Genomic DNA, 26,318 nt, shown 5'->3' with positions numbered 1-26,318 from the left:
GCACCCTGAGCCCTCTCTGACAAGGTTTGGAGACTCTTACTGGTGTTACTATTATTGGCTTTCTGAGACTTACTGTGTAGTTTGGGAGGCCCTTCTGCCTTGGCCTCCCAAGCACTGGGACGATGAGCTTACGTCACCACGCCAGGCTTCACAGCTTCTTCCAGTGAACAGTGAATAAGGAATGTGTATGAGGTAAGATGTAATGAACACACAGAGCTGTGGGATAAACAAGGCCCATTTTTCTCGGGCCAGAGTGGGGAAGCAGAAGATGCGCGCGTAGCTCAGCAGCCGAGTATATGCTGAGACTGCTCAAGGCCCTGGGTTCAACCTCTAATACCTCAAAGAGAAAGAAAGAAGACAGGAGGCAGGATTGCATAGAGGTGAGACGATCATTTGAGTCTACAGGGATGAGCCAGTTAGTCTGGTGGGCATTTCAAAGCAAGTCAGCATTTAAGCCGTGCTGTGGTTATTTTTAGTTGCTTTTGGCCAGGTTTGAGGTGCAAAAATAGGAACTAAAACCAAAACAGGTTTGAAACACTTGTAGATTTTCAGCGATGCCAGGGTCCATTTGGGGCTAAGGGAGGCAGGGTTTCTGGAGAGATTAACACTACTAAATAGAAGGGAAACACTTTGCATTTGGACAGTAAGAAAGATGACAGGCATCTCAGGGGCTAGCCAGACCCTGTGTGTCACAGGCTTGCCCTTGGGAAGAGAAGACCTACAAGGTGGCCTGTTTGTACAGGACTGCCTAGAAATTCGTTTCCACGGGACTCATGCTCAGCTTCTCCTGCTCCCAGAGGCTGCTGCAGCTGTGTTCAAGAGGGTCTGGAAAGCTACTCATGGCAGTACACACACATTTGATTCCAGCATCCAGGAGGCAAAGGCAAATGGGTCTCCATGAGTTCCAGGGTCAGCCTGGTCTACATAGTGAGTTCCAGGCCAGCCAAAGCTTCATGGTAAGACTGTGTCTCAAAAACAGCAAAACACCACTAACCACCACCAGCAAGAACCCCAAGAGTCTGATGTAACGTGAATTGCTAAATGATCTTATTAATAAAAAGCCCAGAGCCAGATACTGGGGTGAAAGCTGAAAGATCAGAGGGACAGAACAAGTTCTTACCACTAGGAAATCCTCAGCCCAAGAGAGAGCTACTTCCTGTATACTCACGCCTATATACTTCTCTCTACCCAGCTACATCACTTCCTCTTTCTGCCCAGCTCTATCACTTCCTGTCTGTACAGACCTCCAGACCTCTATGGTTAACTAGTGCTAGGATTAAAGGCGTGTGCCACCACACCTGGCTCTGTTCCTTGTGTGGCCTTGAACTCACAGAGATCCGGATGAATCTCTGCCTTCCGGACGCTATGATTAAAAGCATGTGCTACCACTGCCTGACATCTATGTTTAATGTAGTGGCTGGCTTTGTCCTCAGATCCCCAGGCAAGCTTTATTTGTTAGAGCACAAATCAAATATGACCACAGTCTGGATAGTGTTGAGTCTGATGGTAGACTTGGGCATTACCCACATGATGCTAGTGTTGCAGGTATACAGAATGCAAGCCTTGCAGAGTCATAGGGGTCTCCACCCAGATTCCAGAGGAAAGCCTTGAAAACCAAGTAATGTGTGATGGGGTCAGAAACTCTGCAGGTAGCCCCCAAGACAGCAGTGAGGCTATGAGGGTGAAGCCTAACTAGGAATGGAGGCCCCAGGATGTTAGAGATGCCAGGTACATGGACTGTCTGTCAAGTCCAGCTGCAGGCAAGGAGGGGAGCCAGCTAAAAGAAGAGGCCACGTGGGCTGTTACAAGGCCATAGGAGTGCATGCCCAAGCATGTCAATACCACAAGCTCCACGGTTCTCTGCCATGCTGGATTTGGTTCTGCTTTGGTCCAGTGCTTCCTGGCTGGTCTCCTGTTCCTCCCTGGGGTGGTATGAACGAGAAGGGTCCCTACAGGCTCAGGTATTCAAATACTCAGTTCCCAATTGGTGGTACGATTTGGGGAGGTTGAGAGGGCTGGTAAAAGTGTGTCACTGAGGGTGGGCTTTGAGAGGAAATAGCCTCACCCTACTTCCGGTTCTCTCTCTGTTTTATGTTTGCATTTGAAGATATGATCTCTCAGATGTGACCACCATTCATTCAGCAGATGCCCTGGCTGCCATGCCTTCAACCATGATGGACTCTTTATCCCTCTGGAACTGGAAGGCCAAATAAATGTTTTCTCTCATATGTGGCTTTTGGTTATGGTGTTTTATCACACTATCAGAAGGCCGTTGATTATACCATGCCTTCCCTGCCAGGATGGATCAAAACCTCGAGACGGAACCAAGATAAATCTTTCCTCTCCAGTTGTGCATGTTAGGCATTCTGTCCCTGTGACAGGGTTTTGACTCACACATCTGTCTGTTATTAATGAATTAGAATATATTGAAAGCAAATTAAAATAATTCTGAGCATTGTTATTATTTACCATTTTTGTTAGAGCATCCTGGAGGTACTACTATTCTGCCAACTACATCTGACTTTGGGGGGGGGGAGTCGCGGTTTCAAGACAGGATTTCTCTGTGTTGTTTTGGTGCCTGTCCTGGATCTCGCTGTGTAGACCAGGCTGGCCTTGAACTCACAGAGATCCGCCTGCCTCTGCCTCCCGAGTTCTGGGATTAAAGACGTGCACCACCACCGCCCGGCCACATCCAACTTGTAGAGTGATAACTATGAACAGTAGAAGCTAGAAGGGGCCAGCCTGGCCTTTGGCCATCGCCCCAACACCAAGTGCACAGTATTATTATGGAAACCTGATTAGAAAAGCTCCACCCCTTGGCATTGCACTCATCTTGGCAAGCCCAATCCTGCCAGGATCAATCAACTCTTCGACTCTTCACTGCTTCTCTGCTCTCTGGTCACTCAGGAAAAGACCCAAAGAACAGAGGCCAAAGCTCGGCCCAGCATGACCATTCACAACTCTGCTAAGGAGTCCAGGGACTTGGATGCAGTTTACCAAATCAAAGACGCAGGGTCCCAGGAGGAAGCGTTGCTGTATTCCATTCTCCCTGCAAGGAGAACTTAATAAAGCACGATGCAGACAGCTACTTTTTTTTCTGTCATTCCCAAACTTGGGAGACTGAGGTAGGAAGATCATGAGTTCCAGTCCAGTGTGGGCTTAAGAGTGAGCTTCTGTAGCAACAAAAACAGCATAAGCCAGACTTGTAATGACATGCCTGTAATCTCAGCCATTTGGGGAGCTGAGGCAGGAGGATGGAGTTACACAGCAAGGTCTCGATTCAGGAAAACTTCCACAGAAAAACCTCACAAAAGCAACTCTCCCCAACAGTGCCTGGCTCTGAAAAATGCCTCTGGGGTAAGAGGCTCTTCTGCTGGCTTGTTTCCAGGGACAGTCAGTCTCCAGCTGCAAGGACCAGGGAATGAGGTGTGCGATGAAGGAGGCTAGTTTATTTCGATTCCTTGCTTTGCCATTGCAAAAAAGACCCAAGAATGACAGGAGCGAGCCACTCCTTTCTTTTGCCTCGATCCAGTTGACGGTCAGCCTGGTGCCCTTGAAGGGTGCGTGAGCGGGGCAGGCGGCAGGAGGGGCACCGGCTGCAGAGGTGGTGCTCCCCAGTGCCTCAGGGATGCTGCATTTGCCCTTCCGCCTTTTTTTTTTTTTTTCTTCTTCCCAAAGAGCAGAAGATCGTCCTGGGGACTATTGAGAATGCAAGACAGACCAACAGCGAAGGCTGGGAGGAACGGCCAAGGAGAGTGTGTTTGTAGGTGTGCACGGGCATCTGTCAGCCATCTGTAAATGTGTCTGTGCACGACAGAGCGTGGGGTGTATGCCTTTTTAAGTATCTGGTAAGATATTGTCCTCAACTCGCCAAAAGGATGCTCTGAACCACGGGCTCGTATTAGAGCTGAGAACAAGTACCTATTGTTTAGGCCTAAACAGCTTTAAGCGTTTCTTCTAGAGATAATTAATTTAATTAAAATGGTCCCTGAGGCCAAATGAGCTTTGTGTTGAGCACTGCACACATTCCTTCCAAATTCCAGCGCAGGGGTGTTCGGAATTAGCAGGCTAGCAGCCGCAACCCACACCTCCTTCTGTGGGAATGGGGACCCAGGGACAGCAAGCTGAGGGAGTGGAAGGAAAGATCATCTTCTACCTCTAGGTTTTGTTCCAAAAATGATGTGACCATCTTTTTATTTCATGCTCATTTAAAAGGAACTCTGGTTTTGCCTGCATCCGTTTCAGAAGCCCACAGAATAGACTCAGTGGCCTGTGCTCCCTCAAGGGGTGAATGAGTGGGTAAATGAACGACAAGCCACCCCTTTGCAAACAGGCAGGGTTTGGGCTCTATTATTCTGTGGAGTAAGTAAATTGAGCAGCATTTGATCCTAGATCCAAACTACCATGCTGCCGTGTCTCCCAAGGGGACAGGGTAAGACATCGTGGCATTGAATGGTGGCTTAGTTATGGTGGATCTAATTCAACACGCTTATTCCAAACCACACAGCGGCACCTCAGGGAAGCCTTCCACAAGCTGTGGGATGGCTGTTGGGCTAGCAGCCTGTGGAGTCAGGAAGACGGCTTGCAGGGCTCTCTGTGGCTTGTGACTCGATTCCTGGTATGGTTGTCACACTCCTCTCTGCCTCAGTTTCTTCCTGTGTAAAATAAGGATAATATAAAATGCAGTGCATGCTTTTGTTTTGTTTTGTAAAATATCACAGTCTTGCAGCTTGAATCGAGTGCTCACTGTGTTGCAAGCACTGGTCTCTGGGCGTTGAGGGTGAGCAGGATAAAGGTCCTTGTGTGGTGACCGTTCAAGAGAGGGCAAGAGGGCAAATAAGGTGGAAACAGACAAATGAAAACAACACCAATAAAAAAACAAAACAAAACATAAATGATCCGGGCGGTGGGGCGCATGCCTTTAATCCTAGCATTCCTGAGGCAGAGGCAAGCTGATCTCTGTAAGTGCAAGACCAGCCTGGGCTACAGAGTGAGTTCCAGGACAGCCAAGGGCTACACAGAGAAACCCTGTCTGGAAACACCCCGCCCCATAAATAAATACATAAATAAATATAAAATGAAAGTAAGCATTTGCTGTGTTAGAGGTTCTTCTATGTGTTAAACACAGCGGAGCAGGGCTGGGCATGTAGCTCAAGGTGGAACACTTGCCTAGCATGTGCAGAGCCCTGGGTTTGAACCCCAGAACTGCACAATTAATTACTTACAAGCCATAAAAAAAAAAAAGTGCTGCAGGATTTGAGTTGCAGTGTGGAAGGGTGTGAGGAGCTGGAAGCAGCCGCAGTAGGGTAAGGTAGACCTAAAGCCGACGCCGGATGAAGATTCAAAACTCAAGAAGGGACTGACCGCCCTGTGGGTGTCTAGAATGGCCAAGGCAAGGGGAACAGCGGGACAGAGGCCCTCCGCAGAGCTTGGGGTGAGATGGGAAAGACTTCGGGAAGAGGAGATCTGAAGGGCACGGAGTGGCTGTTTGCTGATGGTCCAGGTGTGTGAAGGGTCTGGTCGTGTGTGTGTGTGTGTGTGTGTGTGTGTGTGTGTGTGTGTGTGTGTGTGTGTGTGGTCATGGACGGGGCAGGAAGAGGGGAGAAAGCTGTGGGGGAGGTGGGCTTGAGTAAATGAGGGGGTGCATACAGCACTCCACCACAGACTGGCTGGGAGGGTGAAGGGAGTGGTGAGCGGGTGAATGTAGCTGTGGGGGTCTGTGGAAGTTCCTGGCTCAGAAACAGAGGTCTAAGCAGCAAAGCGCTAAGAGGAAAGGGGAGGGGAGGGTGTTAGGAGTCCAGGCAGAGAGAGGGCAGTGTGAACTACTGCGGCGTAATCGGAGAGGGAATGCACAAAAGCATACAAGTGGAACATCCCTGATCTGAAAACCCAAAGTCCAGAATATTCTGAAACCCAAAACCTTTTCACCCACACGAGAAGTTCAGACTTTAGATTTTCTTATTAGGGATCCTCAGCCAGTAAGAACTGCAAGTATTAAAAAACACAAATAAAAACCTGAACCATCTATCGTCCAAGTATTTGGGGCAAGATGGGTTGCTAAGCAGCATCGTAAGGGCTCGTGATCAGACACTCAGGGACCAGTTAGTAAGTTGAACTTTTTGCCAGGCGTTTTCATGCACCCACAAACAGGCAGGCTTGGGCTTTCCCTAGCCTGTAACTTCCCTGAGTAAGTAGGATGGTTGGGAGGGTCTGAAGCGAGAACGGAAGGAAGCCAGGTACAAGAGAAGATGTTACTTCCTGTGGGAAGGGGGCAGGAACCAGGGAAGGGAGCCCACAGTGGAGGAGGGTGGGAAGAACTGGGGAGATGAGGGAATGGAGGTGGGCCCGAGTGGAATGTGTGGGCAGGGTGGGATGGTGGCTAGTCGTAGGGCGGCTCTCGTGTGGAGCAAATGATTGACAGTTAGTGGTGGTTGCCAGGGATTCAATGGTTTATATCACCCCCCTTAAACCAGGTGCCGGTGTAACCCAGAAGTGTAATTCAGATTGTGGGAGGGCTCTAGGGTCTGTGTATATAAATGCCCCAGTAAGGTCCCCCTGTGCCTTCTATAATCAAGCACATTAACTCTTCCTTGAAACATAATCAATGTCCGGATGAAGTGGAATGCAGTACCTCATTAGATGTAACCTGGTATTTGGTAACTTCTGGCTTTAGATTTCAAAATTGAGGGCTCGGTGGGTCAAGGTGCCTGCCTCTAAACTGAGTTCAATCCCCAAGACCCAAATGATGGAAGGAAGAACTGGATAACCCAGTTATCTTCTGACCTCCATCATTTGTGCTGTGACTTGTGACCTCCCCCCCCCCCCGAAATAAATAATGAATGTTAAAAAACAAAAACAAAGGTGAGCATCCTTGGTGTTTGGAAACACTTGAAAGCTGGTTACCCTGTCGCATGCCTGTAATCCTAGCTACTTGGGGAACCAAAGAGAATTGGCAGTTCAAGACTTGTCTTGATTACTCAGCAGATTGGAGGCCAGCCTGGACAATTCAGCAAGAACTTACCTCGAAATACAATTTTTTTTTCCATTTTTCTTTATTAAGCAATTTTCTACTCACTCCACATGCTATCCACAGACCCCCCTCCTGCCTCCTGGAAATACAAATTTTAAAGGTGCAGTCAGAGAGCATCTAGGCTAGCCTCACAGCCTAGGTTCAGTCCTCAGTGTTTCAGTCAGTAGGTAAGGAGAGAGGGCACCTGAGTCGCCCCTAAGATGTGGCCTCATGAACTTGGGGCATCCCTTCACCACTCTAGACGTTAGAGGCCTCTGAAATTCTCTGAGCAACTCTGTGCTCCATGTTTCATGGTCCCTCCGTGCCCTTGGCTGGGTTTTCAAAAACGAAATTGTGTTACCAATCAAGTTTTCCACAGGACAACTAATAAAAAGGCTGGATCTAAATTCTGTTTCAATCAACGGGCCTATTTTGATGGTTGTGGGGGCTCACTAAAAATGACCTTGAATTTCTGATCCTCCTGCTGGTACTAAAGGCAAGGTTCAGCAGGTCAGCTCTGTGTGGTGCTGGGGGTCAACCCCAGGGTTTCAAGCACTCTACCCAAAGAGCTACATCTCCAGCCCCCAAGGTTTTCTGTTTTTTTAATTCAAAGATTTATTTCATAAAACATATCAGTGGTGCTAAAGGATCCAAGACTCTCTTCCTCTTGTGCAGGCTTCCGGGGGGATCAGCCTGAGAACTGAAGTCACTTTTGCTGTGAACAAGAGGGCCATGTAAGGTCTCCTGTCACCCTTCTCTGGCTGTCAGCTCCTGATGTCTGACTCCGCCCCTTCCCCCGTGCATTAGACATTGAGAAACGGAAGGAAATCACTTCTTTTCTTTGAAATGTCACTTCAGACGGTGCTCGGCCACCTTCCAGGGAGATCTCCATTGCTACGACGATGACAGAGGAGGGTTAAGCTGTCACTGATCTTTCATCTTGCAGAACCCATTAGGTCCGCAACTTGGAAGGGTAAACTCCCCACATCACAGAACCCAAGTAAGAGATTAGCGCCATGAGACGGAGGGCTACCACCCGTCCATTTAATCGAGACCCCAAACCGAAAAATGGTTGCTGATGCTTATCATAATTACAATGACATTAAGGCGCCTTTTGGGGTTGTTTTTGTTTCTTTGTAAATGGGATTTAAGATCCGGACCCTATGAAGACGAGGACCGGAGCTGCGTGCCTACCAGGTGCAAGAGGTCCGTCTGTGTGGCGTGAGCACGCTAATCCCTCCCCTCCTCTCTTCTCTTTGGCAGCAAATCACTTCCTGGTGTGCTGGGTAATAACAGGCAGCTGTCCTGTCCGCCCTGCTGGAAAATGAGATAATAAGGCAGGCAAACGATGTCCTTTATGTCGGAATCCACCACTTCCTGCAGTTTGCTTCTGAGATGCTTTGAGGGAACAAGGATCCGGGCAATTTTCACACCGTTTCTCCTTCAAAAAAAAAAAAAAAAAAAAAAAAATTGTCCAAATTCTTGGTGAATGTCATTTCCCTTTGGGACACTGGGTGGGAAAGAGGCAAGCCTGCTTCACTGCACCAGGACAGAAGGCGTCCAAAAAGCCTCTGAATGGGGCGGGGGGGGGGGGGGGGCATGAAAGGAAATCCCCACTCAAAGGCAGCAGAGGAGATCAGAACTGTCGTTAGGTCCGGGAGGGATGCGTTTGGCACTGAGGAAGAGGACTGCTGGGGACCTTTCTGTGGGCAGGCCTTTCTGGAAGCTGCAGGAAGAGCAACAGCATCTTGCAGTGCTGGGAAATAGGCTGTCTGGTGGCCTCCTGGCTGCGCCACTGCAATTGGCTGAAAGGGGTCATCTTACTGAGAGAGCCCCGGGCCGTGGGCAGGATGCATGCTTCCAGGTTCCTGGAAACCCGAAGTAGGCCTTTCTCTGATTCCTTGAAAATAAAAAGGAAGTCAAGGTTCATGCTAGAGCTTGGCATTGAAGTCGGGGGCTTGTCTTGATGGCCAGGGCTGGAGTCAGTGCCTTTCCCTAAGACAGCAGGCACTGCTGGGCACTTTCCCTGATCTGTGCCAGTTTAAGCCTAAGACGATCACATTTTCCTACTGTAAATCCTTGATCATAGTCTGAGGCCACGTAGCTCAGTGGTTACGTGCTTGCCTAGCATGAATGAGAGCTTGACGTCTGTCCCCAGCACTTCAAAACAAAGAAATGATTCAATCCTGCTTAAAAATGTAGAGCATCTTAATAGGCTTAGAGAACATGTCGGTTAGAATATGGATGTTTGAAGCTGGAAAGATGGTTCTGCGCTATGAGGACTTACTGTTCTTGCAGAGGACCCAGGGTTCGCTTCCCAGCACCCACATGGTGGCTTACAATCATTCCAGTCCCGGGGGAACGAGCTCCCTCTTCTGACCTCTGAGGGTCCCATGCAGTGCACATACATACATACAGGAACAACCTTCATACATATAATTCAAATAAATAAATCTTAAAAAAGAAGAAGAATACAAACTCTCAAGGGTCCGTTCAACCGCCTGCCATTTATTCTTTTATGAACCACTCACAGGCAAAGGTTAGAAAGAAGTGAGTCATGAAATGTGGCCAACTGGTGTCATAGGCCATGACAAGAGCCAGAGAAACATACGTACTCCAGGCGCCAGGTCTCCGTGTAGTGTGGGTGGGTGGTCTGATAGAACCAGGAAATCGGTAAAGAACCCCGAGAAAAAGGTTTCCTACATTTCATGGGTTGGTTGCACTGCATTGACTGTTTCCCCGGGAGGAGGGCTCCTGCTTCTGTGTGAGGTTGCCATTCTGGGCCAGCCTTATTGGAATTAGCCTTCAAATCCCTTCAGCACAGGGGTGGCCCTGACGGCTGGGGACGCCATGCCTGCCATGCCTGCTGCAGGCACTGGAGGGGTGACCTGAAGCAAGCCTTTGTCCTGCCTGGCCCGAGGCAGGGGAATCAGCCTGGACCTGGACTTCAGGGGACCGTGTCCTCCAGGGAGGGAAAAGTGAAGAGGCGGGACGTCGCTGGCCTGCCCTTCCTTCTCCCTACCTTGGAACTATTGGCCAAAGTGAGGTGTAAGTAAGCAGGATGGAGGGGCTCTTGTCAGCACCCAGAACCCACCTTTGCTGATGTAACAGTGTCCTTCCGTTCAAGTCAGCTGACACCCCCCCCCACCCCGCCTCACCCCCCGGCCTCTCCCCTGTCTGCACCCGGCTTTCTTTCTCTCCATTCCTAGTCTTAGAACAAATTACTTTTTTTTTCTTTCTCTTTTTGCCTTCTTTCTGTTTTTTGTTTGTTTTTTGTTTTTGTTTTTGTTTTTTTTGAGACAGGATTTCCTTATGTAGCCCTGGCTGTCCTGGAGTTTGCTCTGTAGACCAGGCTGGCCTCGATCTCAGAAATCTGTCTGCCTCTGCCTCCCTAATGCTGTACTCAAAGATGTGTGCCAACACCATGCCAGACTACAAATAAATCACTTTCTAACAGAGACCCGCTAAGTACTTAAGTCTGAGCTCAACTGACTTACACATGTTAACTCACTGACCCTGTGAACACTCCCATAAGTATATCTGTTATTATTCTCACCTTCCAGATAAGCAAACTGAGGCTTAGAAACTTTGAGTAGCTTGTCCAAAGTAATGGGTCAGAAAATGGAAGGAATTATGGGGTTCAAAAATCTGGTTTCAAAGTCTCTGTCTCCCTTCTAGTAATAGATGATCTATTCCACAATTTCTAGAAACACATCCGCCAATACAAAAGACAGGAACCCTCTGTAACTACTGAAGTTGGCCTCGGAATTAGTTAAAGTTAAGACAGACATGGTGCCCTCCTGTGGTGCCAGCACTCTGGAGGCTGAAACGAGATGATGGTGAGTTTGAGACCAGCTTGGGCTACACAAGGAGATTCTGTCTTAAAAAGACGAACAAAATCAAGTAAGAGTAAGTAAACTAAGCATTCAGAGCATCCAGTTCCCCAGTCACACCTGTCACATGTTCAGTGCTTGGTGGCCACAGGTGGCTAGTAGCCACTGCACTAGACAGAGCACCCCAAAGGACATGTCTGTCACCAATGGAGGAGGAGATGATGGGCAACACTACCTTAAAAACCCATAAATTCTTCTGCTTAATAGAAGCCAGGAGCACTAAAAACAACCAAGAGCCAGCTTTTAAGATAGACGGTAATGTTTGGGTGGTGGGTTTTTGTTTTATTGAGACAAGATCTCACTACATAGCTCTGGCTGGCCTGGAACTTGATCAGGTTGGCCTTAAAGTCACAGATCTGCCTGCTTCTGCCTCTTGAGTGCTGGGATTAAAGGTATTTTCTCTCTCTCTCTCTCTCTCTCTCTCTCTCTCTCTCTCTCTCTCTCTCTCTCTCTCTCTCTCCCTCCCTCTCCACCCCCCCCTCCGTGTGTGTGTGTGTGTGTGTGTGTGTGTGTGTGTGTGTGTGTGTGTGTAAATGTGTGCATGTGTGCCATGGTGTGAGGGTGGAGACTAGAAGACAATTTCATGCAACAAGCTCTTTTCTAGCTCCATTATATGGGTGCCAGGAATCGAACTCAGGACACCAGGCTTACGCAGCAAGCTTCTTTACCTTCTTAGCCCCCTGGCTGGCCTCTGTTTCTTGGTTTGTTTTGAGACATCATTCTGCTATGTAGCCTAAACTGGCCTTAAACTCGCCTCAATCCTCCTGTTTATGTCTCCCAAGTATTGAAATTTCAGGCTAGTCACCACCCTGACTAGCTAATTAAATTTAACTTTTGAAACTCGGGTAATATGGACAGACTAAGAACTGTTCTATCAGAAAAGAGATTTCTAATGCAGGCCATGGAAAACAAGCAAGCTGTACAGCAGTACATGGAGAGCTGTGCTGTCTTTGTTAAAGCAGCCATGTGCACACTCATGTACACATAGTGTGTACACGTATGTACACATGGTGTGCACACAGGACCCCCTAAGACAACCACACATCTCCATCATGGTTGTGCTTGCTGTACGGTATATGGGGAGGAGAGATGTGTATCCAGGGGTAAAATTACCTCTCAAAGTTTTGTTTAAAATATTTTAAAAACACTCATGATTCATTTTATATAAAAATTCCAGAAAATAAAATTCATCAAATGAAAAAAAAAATTAAATGATTTGTGAAATGTTTCTATTTGGTGTTTGGATCTGGGGCTTTCTGTATTCATAATCATAAGCAGCACTTGCTATGTGTTTAAAATTTTATTTATTTTATGTGCACCGTGTGTGTGTGTGTGTGTGTGTGTGTGTGTGTGTGTGTGTGTGTGTGCGTGCGCGCACCTGGATGGCTGTGGGCCACCATGTGGCTGCTGGGGACCATGCCCTGGGTCCTCTGCAAGAACAACAAGTGTTCTCAACTACTGAGCCATCTCTCCCCACACATAAAAGTACTCTCTCGCCCCGAAAGCATTTGCATTTTGCAAGAATGCAAATCTTGCTAATTTAGAGTCAAAAGGCAGAAGCCGTGAAGAAAGAGCTTCAGGTGGCAGAAGCCTGAGCAGGATGCAGCAGAGAGGAGCCTCTCAGTGCTGGGGACGCCACCACAGTCTGTGCCCATTCCGTACCATCTGGCTGCACCTGTGGCCCCCTGTGTGATCCGAGAGGCTCGAACCCTGCACAGCTGGGCTGTACTGGGAATATTAGCAAGTGTGCAGCAAGGCTGGTGATCGCGGAGAGAAGGCCCTGGAACTCGATGAGTGGTTTCTCCTCAGGCCTTCCTTGCTCTTTGTCGTCTCTGTCCATCACTGACCTGGAGCCTGCTGCAGGGAGGGTCTGGCTGGGAGGTGACAGGAAGCTCCCCACGTGTTTAGCTGAGCACCCAGCCTCATCCATATACCTTCTTGCAAAGTCCCAACCCCCCGACTCTTACACACACACACACACACACACACACACACACACACACACACACACTTGAATATATGTTGAAAATGTTTTCGAAACAATTAGTAACTTGAAGAAAGAAGAAAAACCGGACTGTGTGAACTCTACATGTACCTCCCCTGGTTGGCTTTGAAGTCCGGCACAAGGCTGTGCCTGGATCCTCTGCCTGCTCTGAGCACTAGTTGGGGATACAAGCCAGGAAGGACCTCTATGCTCTCACAGGCTCTCGGGGCTGGAGGCAGAGTCCTCCCCCTCTCCTCCCCCCTCCCCTGCCCTGGCAGACTGCCCAGGCCAGCTGAGGCCAATGGCCAGGGTTAGTCACTTCTGTGTCCTTTAATATGGAACATAGCTGTGGTTTATGACATCTGCTGAAGGATTGAAAGGTCTGGGGGACCAAACTCTCTCAGTCTCAGGGGAGAGAAAAGACTTGCTAAGAAAACATTTCTAACGGCTCGTCTCAAACGCTCACTTGTGAGGCCCTCACTCTTGACCCCTGTGTGAGAAAGGGTGTCTCCAAGGAGGAAACCGGAAGGCGTGTGACACGGGTCTGGGCCCCAGTTGTGAATGCCTCCCGGGAATGGCCACACAAACACTCTAACTGGACGTGAAGGATGCTTGGGAGGCCCTGAAGGAGGCAGGCAGCAAGCTCCCCTCCACCCCCCAGGAAGGCCTCACTGACTGGCCTTGAAGTTCTTTTCTCTAAGAGAGGAGTGTCTGGGATGTGGCCTTCAGAACATGTGGCATTTACTAAGCGCCTGGGGAACAAAACAGTTATTTATCCCATAAATTTAAGCACAAAGAAAAGAAATTTACCTCAACTGAACTGAAAAGAAAAATCCAGGTTAAAGGGACTGACATTGTGGCTTGGAATGGCTTCCTAGAAGTCGTTATAGCCTATAGCCTATAGCCATGAGGAAAGATTTCAGGTGACTGAAGCCTCAGTAGGACCCAAGAGAGAACAGCTAACCTTTGACTTCAAATCCTCACAGCAAGAGAAGTCTGAGGTCTACACATCACCCAGGCTCTGTGTCCCGGCTGCGTCCACTCAGTCAGCAGGAGCCTTTGCCTGGCACCCACCTCCAGCGCCTGCTGCTGTTGAATCGAAACTCGTCACTGTGGTGTTAGGTCCCAAGTCCAGTCTGATGGTTTCGCAACAGAGACAGAAAAAGTCCACGCTAAATGCCAAAGACAAGTTTCGCTCTGTTAGGACCTGGTGAACTCCCTGCAGTCCACTGGAGTGGGGCTGACGACCCTTCCGTGAACCTCTGTCCACTCAACTCTGCCCTGGCTTCCTGCGTAGGCGGCCGCCTAGGAAATCCACAGTGGGATGTGCTGTAAGAACAGCGAGGTAGTATCGCTGCACAGCTGCCTTTCATCTGTTTCTGCAACTGAACATCCGGCCCTAAGTGGACCATCACATTCGGAACTTGTCAAGCAGAACTGGGACTGTGCCTATAAAAATGAAATAAAGATCCTGAAAATGTTTCCAGAGCTTTTTATTTTTCTTTGCAACAGTCAGTCTATTAGGCCTGTGCAACATTTCCTAGGGATAGTGTTAGAACGAGTCAGTATCTGGATACAGGCCCGGGACAGTCAAGTCTCATCATTCAGGTAGTCACGTGCTGTAGAGGAACAGGAAGAACATTTGCTTCCGGGGAACCCTGGGAATACTTCCCACCCACCTCTGGTCACAGTTCTCATCCACCAATCAGAACATAATCTTCCTTTAGATGGGTTTCTATTTAAAGACTTTTATTTAACATATATTGTGACTCATTGATATATGGGACTAGAGTGCTGCCCGTGGGGCATTTTATCTTATTAATTAGTAATCATTAATTTTTAATTTTTGTTGATTTTTATTATTAATTATCGTTACTATTTTGAGACAAGGTCACCCCATGCATCCCAGCCTGGCTCTTGTGATCTGCCTCTGCCTCTGGATTGCGGATTGTGGGTATCAAAGGTGGGTGTGGCCCTGTGCCTGGCTGGGAGCCAGTTAAGCAGGAAGAACACAGAAATGTAAAGAGCTGACCCTGTCTAGACAGCAGAAAGGATGCTTGTTCAGAGGATGGGAGAGGACACTGAGGTGCAAGAGTGTCCCTTACTCAGCCTCTGTTAAAAGAGTGCCCATCGGTTGAATAAAAAAACAAAAAACAAAAAACAAAAACAAAAACAAAAACACCTACTCTGTGTAGGTCTTTGTATGACCCATGAAGTCCTTGCTAGGCATTGGGTTCAGAGTCACATTTTACTCAGCATTTGTGGTGGTTCATCTTTATTGTCAACGGAGTACACTTGGAATCACCATGGAAATGTAACTCTGGGTGTGTCTATAAAGATATTTCCAGAAAGGCAACTGAGGAGGAAAGACCCACCCTGAATTGGGTGACGCTGTTCCATGGACTGGGGTCCTGGACGGAATAAAAAGGAGGACGACCCCTGAACACCAGTGTTCATCTCTCTCTGCTCCCTGCCTGGGAATGCAACATGACCAGCTACCTCACGTTCCCGCCAGGCACGATGGACTCTACCCTCAAAGTGTGGGCCACAATACACCCCCCTTCCTTGTATTGTGTCTGTCAGGTGTTTTCACACAGCAGCAAGAGCAATGGAACAAAACAAAAAACTAATACGAGTGAGTCTGAAAACATGGAATTTGGAGACACCGAGGACCAATTGTCCACCCCTCAGGTAAGATCCCACTACCCTGTGAGTATTCCACAGCGTTTCCTTGAGGACCCAAACTCATCATTATCCTGCCTATAAAAGACTAAAGTGTCTGGGAAGGGAGACAAAGTATGATGGCAGTCTTCGTACCTCATGGTGGATTGTGTCAGCTTCTGTGCTAGAAGGAGCCAGTCAGAGAGCGGAAGTGGTGAGGGTAGCAATATTGAGCTGACCGGCCTTGGGTGTTTTGGAAAGCAGCCAGCCTGGGAAGAGCAAGTCATGGAGGCATCCCCGTCTGAGTTCTCCATCCCTGTTCAACCATCTGACTAAGTCAGAGCTGCTCCTGTGGAGACTGCCCTTCTGCTCACTTCTGGAGACACTTCCTGCGTATCCCCGTGGGCGGGAAACATCTGTTCAGAGACTAGGTTTATTCTGTGTGATGACCCCTGAGGTCTTAACTCACTGAGGTCAGTTGGAGGCAACAACTATTTCTGAGTTTCCTCTCACACAGGGCAAGGCCCCCAGCCCTGGGTGCTGGAGTTTAAGGTGAGCCTAAGCACCCAGGGCAAGAGGGTGAGGAGCTCAGCCCTAGACAACTGGACCCTCCTTCCCCGTCTCTTCACTGAGGAGGCTTTCGGGCATCCACCTTCCCACCGGAGCTTTAGGAATGGTAGGTCAATTAGCCTCAGGCTAGCCATTCTGACTTTTACCCTGGGCTCGTGGCTGACCTCTGCTCTCAGAATTCTCCATGGGCCCACCCTAATTTTCCAGTCTTCTGACCTCATGCTTGGCTTGATCTGTGGCAGCTGCGGGCTTTGTAACCTTTCAGTTTGCTAGCTCAGCAACTTCCTAATGGGGTTGAATAGGGCCACTGTTACCTATCCCTAACGTGAGGACCCACCCCAACGCCATCCCCAGCCTCATTGTTTGCATGAGGCTGCACGGGGTTAAGTCTTCTCTGCAGAGCGGAGCGCCTGGATGCCCTGCCCACCACAGAACTCCCTACCGAATGGACTAAACCAAGGGAGAGCCGAGACCTGGTCCTGCTAGCTTTAGGTCTGGAACTGGCTATGAATGGCTGGATTTTATTTTATTTTATTCTGGATCGATGGTAGTCATAGAATGTTAGAGCTACAAGAGACAGTGTATTTCTTCCTGATAAAGGGAAAGAATAAAGGGATTGGGCTGATGGGTCAGTAGGTGAAGGTGCTTACTGCCAAGCCCAATGACCTGAGTTCGAATCCCAGGACCCACACGGCAGAAGGAGAAAACTGGCTCTTGCAAGTTGTCTTCTAACAGCCACACATGTGCAATTAAAAAAAAAAGATAAGATTATTCCTAAAAATTGATTTGTGTTGTTAAGACTTGTAGTGGGTAACTGTTCCAGCTTTGACCTGGAAATACTTCTTCCATTGAGGCTTCTGGTAACTGTCCTGCCTATGAGGCGGGACTGAGACAGGAGATCTGGATGTGCCAGCTCTCTTGGTTCCTGGATCCTGAATGCTGGAGGTAGACCGAGCAGAGTTCTCCAGAGGACACCACTGGACTGCACTACACCTTTCCCAGACCCTGCAACCTACCTATCCCTTCACTTGTAAGTTACCCCACAAAATAAACCTCCCTTTTAACTACGTGGAGTTGCCCTAATATTTCCACCAATAAAGACTAAATCAATCTACTCTTTTTTGAGACAGGGTCTCACTTTGAAGCTCTGGCTGACCTCAAACTCACAGGGATCCACCTGCCTCTGCCTCTGAGTGCCAGGATTGAAGGTGTGCACCACTACACCCAGCCCTATCTTAATGAAAACATTATTTACTTAGTTTTACAAAGTCAGACACATCTAATAACTGGACAGGACTAAAGACAGTTAAAAGCCTGCCAGATGGTGGTGGTGGTGGCAGCGGCGGCGGCGGCGGTGGCAGTGCATACCTTTAATCCCAGCACTTGAGAGGTAGAGTCATGTGGATCTCTATGAGTTCAAGGCCAGCCTGGTCTACAGAACGAGATCCAGGACAGGCACCAAAACTACACAGAGAAACCCTGTCTTGAAAACAAAAAACACAACAAAAACAAAAACAAAAACAAAAACAAACAAATAAACAAATAAATAAGCCCAGGCGGAAGCCAGGCCTGGTGGCTCATGCCTGTAATTCCAGTGCTCTAGGTCATCTGGCTTGTGTGGCACGTGCCTTGGCAGTGTCAGGATTGTTTGTCTGTTTCATGTTTTCTTTGTTATTCTGCGTGTAGGAGTGTTTTACCTGCATGTATGTCTGCATTCCATGTGCATGCACTCATCAAAAGATGGCTTGGATCCCTTGGAACGGGAGTTGCAAATAGCTGTGAGTTACCATGTGGGTGTTGGCAATTGAACCTGGGTGCTCTGGAAAAGCAGCCATCATTCTTAATGGCCAAGCCATCTCTCCAGACCTTCCTGCTTTGTTTTCTTGAGACAGGGTTTCTTGTAGCTGAGAAGGACCTCGAATCCTTGATCCGCCTGCCTCTGCCTCCCAACTGCTTGGATTACAGGCATACATACTCTACCATGCACATATCATGGCTAAAGCCTTAAAAACAATGGTTACTCCCTATCGAATATTGATGATGTACTAAAAACAGCACTTTACTTACAATACAACCTAATCATCACTTATAACAGTGCCATGAAGTCAATATAATCTGTTTTCCCATTCTTTTCTTTTTCATTTTTCTTCCTTCCTTCCTCCCTTCCTTCCTCCCTCCCTCCCTCCCTCCCTCCCTCCCTCCCTCTCTCTCTCTCTCTCTCTCTCTCTCTCTCTCTCTCTCTCTTTCTTTCTTTCTTTCTTTCTTTCTTTCTTTCTTTCTTCCTTTCTCTCTCTTTTCTTTCTCTCTCCCCCTCTCCCCCTTTATCTCCCTCCCTCCCCTCCCTCCCCTCCCTCCCTCTCTCTTTCTTTCTTTTCTTCCTTCCTTTCTTCTTTCTGAGACAGGGTTTCTCTCTGTATCTTTGGAGCCTGTCCTGGAACTCACTCTGTAGACCAGGCTGGCCTTGAACTCACAGAGATCCACGTGACTCTGCTCCCGAGTGCTGGGACTAAAGGTGTGTGCTACCACCACCCAACCCTGTTTTCCCATTCTATAGATGAGAAAACTGAGGCCTGATAGGAAAAGAAGCTGTAGAGCTAGTAGTAAGCAGACTAAACTATCATTATTTGCAAGTATTTAATGTTATACACAATGCACAACTGCCTAACAAGAAAACAGAAAGGAGCTGTGCAGTGGTGCACACCTTTAATCCCAGCACTGGGGAGGCAGAGGCAGGTGGATCTCTGTGAGTTCGAGGCCAGCCTGGTCTACAGAGCGAGTTCCAGGAGAGCCAGGGCTGTTACACAGAGGAACACTGTCTCATAAAACCGAGAGAGAGAGAGAGACAGAGAGAGAGACAGAGAGAGAGAGAGAGAGAGAGAGAGAGAGAGAGAGAGAACAGAAAGGAATCAATTGAAAATTTTTCATTTTAGACACAAAAGAATCTAGTGCTATGACCAGATGCAGAATATGTATTTTAAATTTTTCTGTCTTTTTAGCATATCAATAATAATGACTCACAAGTTATAATGTAGAGCTGTGTATAGCAGTGCCTATCTGTGATCCTAGCACTGAGGAAGTGGAAGAAAGATCAGGAGTTCAAGGCCATGCTCTGCTACATATTGACATTGAGGCTAGCCTATGCTACATGAGACATGTCTCAAAAGTCAAACAAAAAAGTAATGATAGCAACAAAAGAAAGAAATCATAATACAATACAAAAGTGAAATCCTCTTTTCAACATCAACACAAACCATAAATTATCTAGAGATAACTTAGCAAAATTTGTGCTGGATCCACAAGAAAGAAGTAACAATATTTTATAAAGGGATGCACTATAATGAAAGCCTGCATAAATGAAAAACATACTTTGTCCCTGGAGGGAAAACCCAATAATATAAAGATGTCAGTTCTCCCCAAAGTAAAACATTCCTTTAATGCATCTCCAATAAAAATCTGGGGAAGGACTCTACAGGGATTTGGACAAGATGATTCTAAATTCATCTGTGAGAGTAGTAAGTGACGCGAAAAGACTGAGGACCCAGACGTTATTTATAGACAATAACAGATGAAGCGGTCTTAAAATGTATCCTGGAACTCTCCATGTTAAATTCACGTCGGTGGCGAGCCCTGGGTGGGCGGAGCGAAGTGGGCTGGGGACCCATAAGAGACTTGACATCCATCTGTTCTATTACGTCTCAATCTGAGGCAGAGGCAACCATGTTACAATGTCTGTCTTGGTTAATAGTAACAAATGTTCTTCTGTATGTTTTCTGGCTTCATTTTGTATTTATTTTATTTTATTCCAAAAAGAAAACAGAAGGAGATGAAGAGCTATAGTTTTCCTGGTCCTGCCTGGCCCACAGTCAGGACAAATCTCTCTTACCCGCCAGTCCCGCAGCCACTTGGACCCAACCAAGTAAACACACAGAGACTTATATTATTTATGAACTGTATGGCCATGGCAGGCTTCTTGCTAGCTGTTCTTATATCTTAAATTAACCCATTTCTACTAGTCTATAAGTTGCCACATAGCTCATGACTTACCGGTACCTTACATCTCGCTTGTCATGGCTGCAGCTGGTCATGGTGGCAGCTGGCAGTGTCGAGCTGACTCAGCCTTCCTGCCCCCAGAATTCTCTTCTCTGCTTGTCTTGCCTATACTTCCTGCTTGACTACTAGCCAATCAGCATTTTATTTATACAGAGTGATATCCACAGCAAGAGACTGTAGTGAGGGATATTTTGAATTATCATAATGCTAGAGCAGCTGAGTTGGGTATCACATACCTGTTATTCCTGGCAAGTGGGTTGTGAGTTTGAGACCAGCCTGAGCTGGCTTCTCAGCAAGACCATGTCTCAGAGAGAAAGTTTGTTGGGGTAAAGAGCACTGGCTGTTCTTGCAGAGGTCCCAGATTCAATTTCCTAGCATCCACATGGCAGCTCACAACCCTCTATAACTTCAGTCTCAGGGCATCTGACACGTCTGATCTCTGAGAGTACCAGGCATGCACAGAGGGACATGCAGGCAAAACACCCATACACATCAAAAAGGAATACATTTTCAAAAACGGAAACAAAGATAAACCATTGGGGGCTGGTGAGAGGATTCAGCACTTAGCAGCACTTCTTGCTCTTGCAGAGGACTGGAATTCACTTCCCAGCACCTGTCTTAGACAGCCCATAACCACCTGTAACACCAAAGAGTGGATCCAGCGCCCCCTTCTGGCCTCCAAGGGCATCTGCACACATAGGTGCACACACACATAAATAAAAGCAAAACAAATCTCTAACAACAAACCAATAGCAAAAAAACCCCCAAATCTCTCCTTAATTTCCATTTCATTTCATTCTTCAGTTTATGGAAAGGAGAGGGGGGCTACTTCGATTTTACCTAATTTAATTTCCTCAAACTCACCATGTATCAAAGATGACCTTAAACTTCCAATCCTCCTGCCTCCTCCTCCCGAGTGTTGGGATTACCAGTGTGTACCACCACCTATGTATTTGGCATAAATATTCGTGTGGCGCTGGAGATTGGCTCGGGTCCTCCTGCGTGCTGACTAGGCAGTCTACCAATGGCACTATATCCCCAGTCCCTAATTTTATTGATAATTTAAAAAGATAAATTCAAAGTCAGAATTTTTCAAATTGAACTTTAAAACACATCAAGTGTTACCAAAACAAAAACAAAAACAAACAAACAAACAAACAAAAAACCCCCACAAGAGTTACTGATAAATTCCACTTAGGATTGTTCTAGAAAATTCAGGGTGACATGTACTCAGATTGCTGCTATACTAGCTATAAAAGCAAAAAACAAAACAAAACAAAAACAAAAAACAAACAAACAAAAAACAAGAAAATTCATGGGACATTGCTGAATGGTTATTAAGTAGTATCTGGTCCTTAATGGCAAGTTCATTTTCATTTAATAACACGTTATTGTGAAGTATAATGAAAAGTGGAGTAGCATGCAGAGCAAGCTGGCGTCTGCTTAGGTTGACGGTGTGCCAGTTTTGGGGTGCCGCTTACAGCCCTATCCATCTTCGTGAACCAGTCTTTGGGAGATTTTATTAAACAGCGGGGAGGAACAGAGGATGACAGCTTCATTAGCCATGAGTATGTAATCCTGGCCGATTTCTCTAGAGAATTATTAACACATTCCTAAGCTCCTCTTAGAGGATGGCATCCCAAGAACAAGAAGAGGAGATCTGTGTTAAGATCTTGGACATCATCCAAGTCTGCAGAGCGTTTTTTTAGCTCTTCATAACACTTCTGGGGAACCAGGCCTTCTGAGTCCTGTACAAAGACCTCAAGACTCATGCCCACCAATCTATCCAAGGCAGAGAAAAAAGTCGGCAGGACATCTACCAGATAGAGAGTTTAAGTTATGTCATTCGATAAGGAGATGAGTTTGTACCAAACTAGTCCAGCTAGAAAATGGGAGTTTTAGGAAGGGTGTCTTTGGGAACCCAGGATAATAATAAATGCACAATAAATCTATCAGAATTTGACAGGTTCCGGAGAATTCCTGTTCAGGCAGGCTCAGTTAGCTAGAGGGTCTGCGTGTCCCTGTGAAGATCTCTAGGACATTGCCGCTGTCCCCTGGTGAGTCCTGGTAGGGTTTGAGGAGGGCCATCAGGGAAATGCTTTATTCTGCAGGTCAGTGGAGTTTTATACGTGTGCTTAAAGAGTGGTAAGCCGCACGGTGGTGGTGCATGCCTTTAATCCCAGCACTCGGGAGGCAGAGCCAGGCGGATCTCTGTGAGTTCGAGGCCAGCCTGGGCTACAGAGCAAGTTCCAGGATAGGCACCAAAACTACACAGAGAAACCCTGTCTCGAATAAAGAGTAGCAATTGCATCTTTGAAATTTCAGTTGCTTCCTAGGGTAGCAAAATTAAGAATTGGAGTGAGAGGCTGGGGAGATGGCTCAATGGTTAAGGGAGGGCCCAAATTTGGTTCCCAGTATCCATATCAGGCAGCTCACATCCTCCTGTAACTCCAGTTCTAGAGGGTCTCTGGCCTCTTTGAGAACCCCCACAGACATGTATACCTCCCCCACACATACACATAACCAATTCTGTTTTAGTTTAATTAAAAAATACAAATAATTTGATTCTGTTAAAAAATAAACGGAAGGTGTTGGGGATTTAGCTCAGTGGTAGAGCGCTTGCCTAGCAAGCACAGGGCTCTGGGTTCGGTCCTCAGCTCTGGAAAAAAATAATAATAAAAAAAATAAACAGAAAAGAATTGAAGTGGGACTTATGCATTTGATTTGCCACTCAACTGTGGAACCTTGGACAAATGAAATAACCTCTCAGCCTGTTTCTTCATCTGCAAAGCAGAAACCATCTCATGGAGGTTTGTGAGGATTACTCGGTGTAAATAGGGAACGCACTTATCAGAGCGCTTCAGCAAACACATCTCCTGTTATACTACAAGAGGGAGGCTGTGTTGGTACAGTCAATCACGGCACATTTGAGATAGTGTCTTGTAACACAAATTGCTAGACGGTCTTATAAATGAAATAACTGGGAGCCAGGTATTGGGGTGAACGCTGAATGATCAGAGAAACAGAACAAGCCAGCTTCTTTGCCAACTTCTCAGCTGATCCTGTTTCCTCAAACTGGATGCCTCTGAGTCCTCATCTGAATGGATCTCAGCTGGACTGCCGCTAAAAGCTAAAGGCTTAAAAAAGGCTCTAGTTCCTGGTCCTCATACCTTATATACCTCTCTGCTTCCTGCCATCACTTCCTGAGATTAAAGACATGTGTCACCATGCCTGGCTGTTTCCAGTATGGCTTTGAACTCACAGAGATCCAGACGGATCTCTGCCTCCAGAATGCCAGGATTAAAGGCGTGTGCTACCACTGCCTAAACCTATGTTTAATACAGTGGCTGTTCTGTTCTCTGACCCCCAGATAATTTTATTGGGGTGCACAGTATATCAACCACAGTGTCTAAAGCAATTACATCTGGCAGGGTGTGGTGACTGGCAGGAACTTGGGTTCTCTCTGAAAGAACAGCCAGCTCTTAACTGCTGAGCTGTTTCTCCAGTGTTGAATTTTACTTGACACAATTTGAATTAGGCCAGCTTGAAAGAAGAAAAGAATTATGAAACAATTCCTCTCTCTCTCTCTCTCTCTCTCTCTCTCTCTCTCTCTCTCTCTCTCTCTCTCTTTCCTCCCACCGTGTGTGTGTGTGTGTGTGTGTGTGTGTGTGTGTGTGTGTGTGTGTGTGTATGTGTGTGCGTTTTTCTCTTTCTGTCTGTTTCTCTCACACTGGAGAAGCTCAAGCCCTTTTAATAAAAGCCATTTAAAAGAACAGGAGCATTTCCTAGAGAACCTGGTTGGTAACAACTTTTCCATTCTATTTGAACTTGTTACTGTAACAAGTCCTAGCTGAGAACTCTTCGCCTATTCAGAGAGCAGAGATATAGCTTGTCTCTGGAGAGTATGAAAATATGAATTCCTCAAGGAAGTGTGGGATCATGTCCTTCTTTTGTTTTTCAGAGAAGAGGGTCAAAGTGGAGAGAGATTACAGTGGGATTTAGGATCCCACTCTTTATAGAGAGTAGCATGATGTGGCACAACCCACGATCTCATACGTGACAGAAAAGTTCTTTAACATCAAGTTTCATCCCTAGCTCTGGGCCGTGATCCAACACGGGTCCTGTGAGTATCCCAAAAGGAGAGTAGGAGCTAGCTAATCAGTGGTGTCGCTGAAACAGTTAAGATTCGGGAAACTGTCCAGTAGCTAAACCTTTACCCCACAGCCTGCGAGGGAGTCAGTCTGGCCAGGGTTAACGCTCCCTGTGCACCTTTCTCCACCTGCACACCCCCTGGGTCCTGCTCAGGCCCACACAACGGTTTCTTCAGCAGGAGGCCAGCCCAGTGACAAGTGTGGGCAGGAGTCGTCTCCTATACATCCAATCACCTAGAACTAGTATGGCTGAGTTCTAGGGTTGATGTGGAATTTGGGTAAACAATAGATTATGAACAGTTTAGATACAAAGTTACAGGAAGCAGTCACATTAATGGTCTGGAAGGAAAGAAGTCATTTGGGAACTCGAAGCTTCCTCATTATTTTAGCTCGAAGAATGTTCTTGACGAATTCTGAAGGACTAAAGTGACTTTACACATTGCTGCTACTCATGATGGGCCAGGGCTGTCGTCGATGACACAGCTCTGACCTTGGAGTTCCTTAAGCAGCCTCGAAGAATCCTCTCACTGGAGGGGAGACTTTCTCTGATATTCCAGAACACTGAGGGTCAAATGTAGCTTGTCAGATACTAGCAAGAGAATACAGCCAAGATCAACTTTAAGGCTTCCAGATGGGGGGCGGCTGCTCCCTCTGGCAGGGATTTCCTTCTCAAAGCTACAACAGAAAAAGGGGTTGAGAATGGAACGTGGGTCTTCCTCCATCCAACCAGCTGAACAGGCTTTCTCCGGGCTATGCTTCCTGGTCTACCAGCTGTGTTTCAGACCACTTCTTGATCCTCGCTGCCTTTGTGCCCGATTCGTGGATCCTCAGGTTGCAAGGAAGCAGGGAGCGGACACATGGGCTCCACATGCCTGTGGCTCTGCTCTGTCCTGGCTTGGGAGAGACTTCGTGCTGATTGGGCTGTGCAGAAGGGTCTGGGGAGAAAGTCCCCTTCTCATTCTTTAGTGATGTGCAAATGCCTTGCAATTGGCTCACATGAAGTAGTAGCTAAGCTGGGGATGTAGAAATGTTTTTGTTGGCAGGAGAACACATTCAGCATCCACATACATGCGTGTCTACTTTTTGGCAGACAGCAGAAACGCAGTGGCTTTGGCCCTTCCCACATCTCTGCGTACTAGATCCTCCAATGCCTCAGGGTGCAGCGCTGTGCCTGTCTCCTATACGGAGCTTGGATGGGCACTACCATGGGGAGATCATCTTTACTGCAGCCAGAGCACTCCAGTAAAGAAGAGTGAAGGACAGAACTTGTTAGCGGTAAGGGCGACATCTAAGGTTCTGGGAGGCGCTTTATAAGCGGTCACCTAATCTGTAAGTCTGTAAGCCTTTAGCAACATTGGAAGTTAGGTTTTACCTGAGATAGGGTAGGGATGTTGTCTCTTCCCACTGGGTTCCATTTCTAGTATTTCCCCTAGGGAGGCACGGGATGATGGAGAGGTGTCGAGGAGGTCTTTAGGGGAGCCAGGAGGAGCGGAATCCGAGATTCATTTATTTGGGATCTACAGGCTCTTCATATACGGTCCCACACTTACTTTCATTCATACTAAATAAGTTGCTAGTCTTTTTAGGGTAGAAACAGCCTCAGCACCGTCTTGGTGGCATCCTAGCTCCTGTTGCGGGTCCAGTGTGTCTCACAAAGCTGGATTCTGGAAGTGGCAGGTAATGAGGAAGAAACAAGAGTTAAAACGATGGCTGTTCTTTCGTGCATCAGCTGTATGAAATTGTGAGTGGATTATTTAGCTCTCATTGATGTCAAGACAGAAATTATCTTTGAAAAAACATCCACTATTTCAATGCATAAAATGATTACTTTTAGTTTCTTTTATTAGCATATACTAATTGGATAAGAGAATGGATCCACTGTGACATTTCCTACATGTATCTACTTCACTTTCTCCTCCTACTGCTCACCTCCTCTTCCCCCTTCCTACTTTCATGCCTTTCCTTCTTTTTGTTTTTAATGCAAATTCTGCATATGAGGG

The 26,318-nt window shown here is 47.1% G+C and overlaps 1 long non-coding RNA gene across 2 annotated transcripts; it reads right to left on the bottom strand.

The window, feature by feature from the left end:
• Positions 1 to 6,928: 6,928 nt before the first annotated feature.
• On the bottom strand, positions 6,929 to 14,494 carry LOC143267627 (uncharacterized). 2 transcript variants are annotated; one of them, XR_013042958.1, is made up of 3 exons: positions 13,697 to 14,494; positions 8,834 to 8,909; positions 6,929 to 8,450 (listed from the first exon to the last, which is right to left on the bottom strand). It is a non-coding gene; the product is annotated as an uncharacterized LOC143267627 (long non-coding RNA). The 2 variants fall into 2 exon arrangements; XR_013042959.1 differs by having other exon boundaries at positions 13,851 to 14,471.
• Positions 14,495 to 26,318: the final 11,824 nt, after the last annotated feature.

This window comes from Peromyscus maniculatus, chromosome 10 (assembly GCF_049852395.1).
Source record: "Peromyscus maniculatus bairdii isolate BWxNUB_F1_BW_parent chromosome 10, HU_Pman_BW_mat_3.1, whole genome shotgun sequence".
Lineage (NCBI taxonomy): Eukaryota > Metazoa > Chordata > Mammalia > Rodentia > Cricetidae > Peromyscus > Peromyscus maniculatus.
The sequence above is the reverse complement of the archived record's forward strand: the minus strand, read 5'-3'. Positions and strand labels throughout refer to the sequence as shown.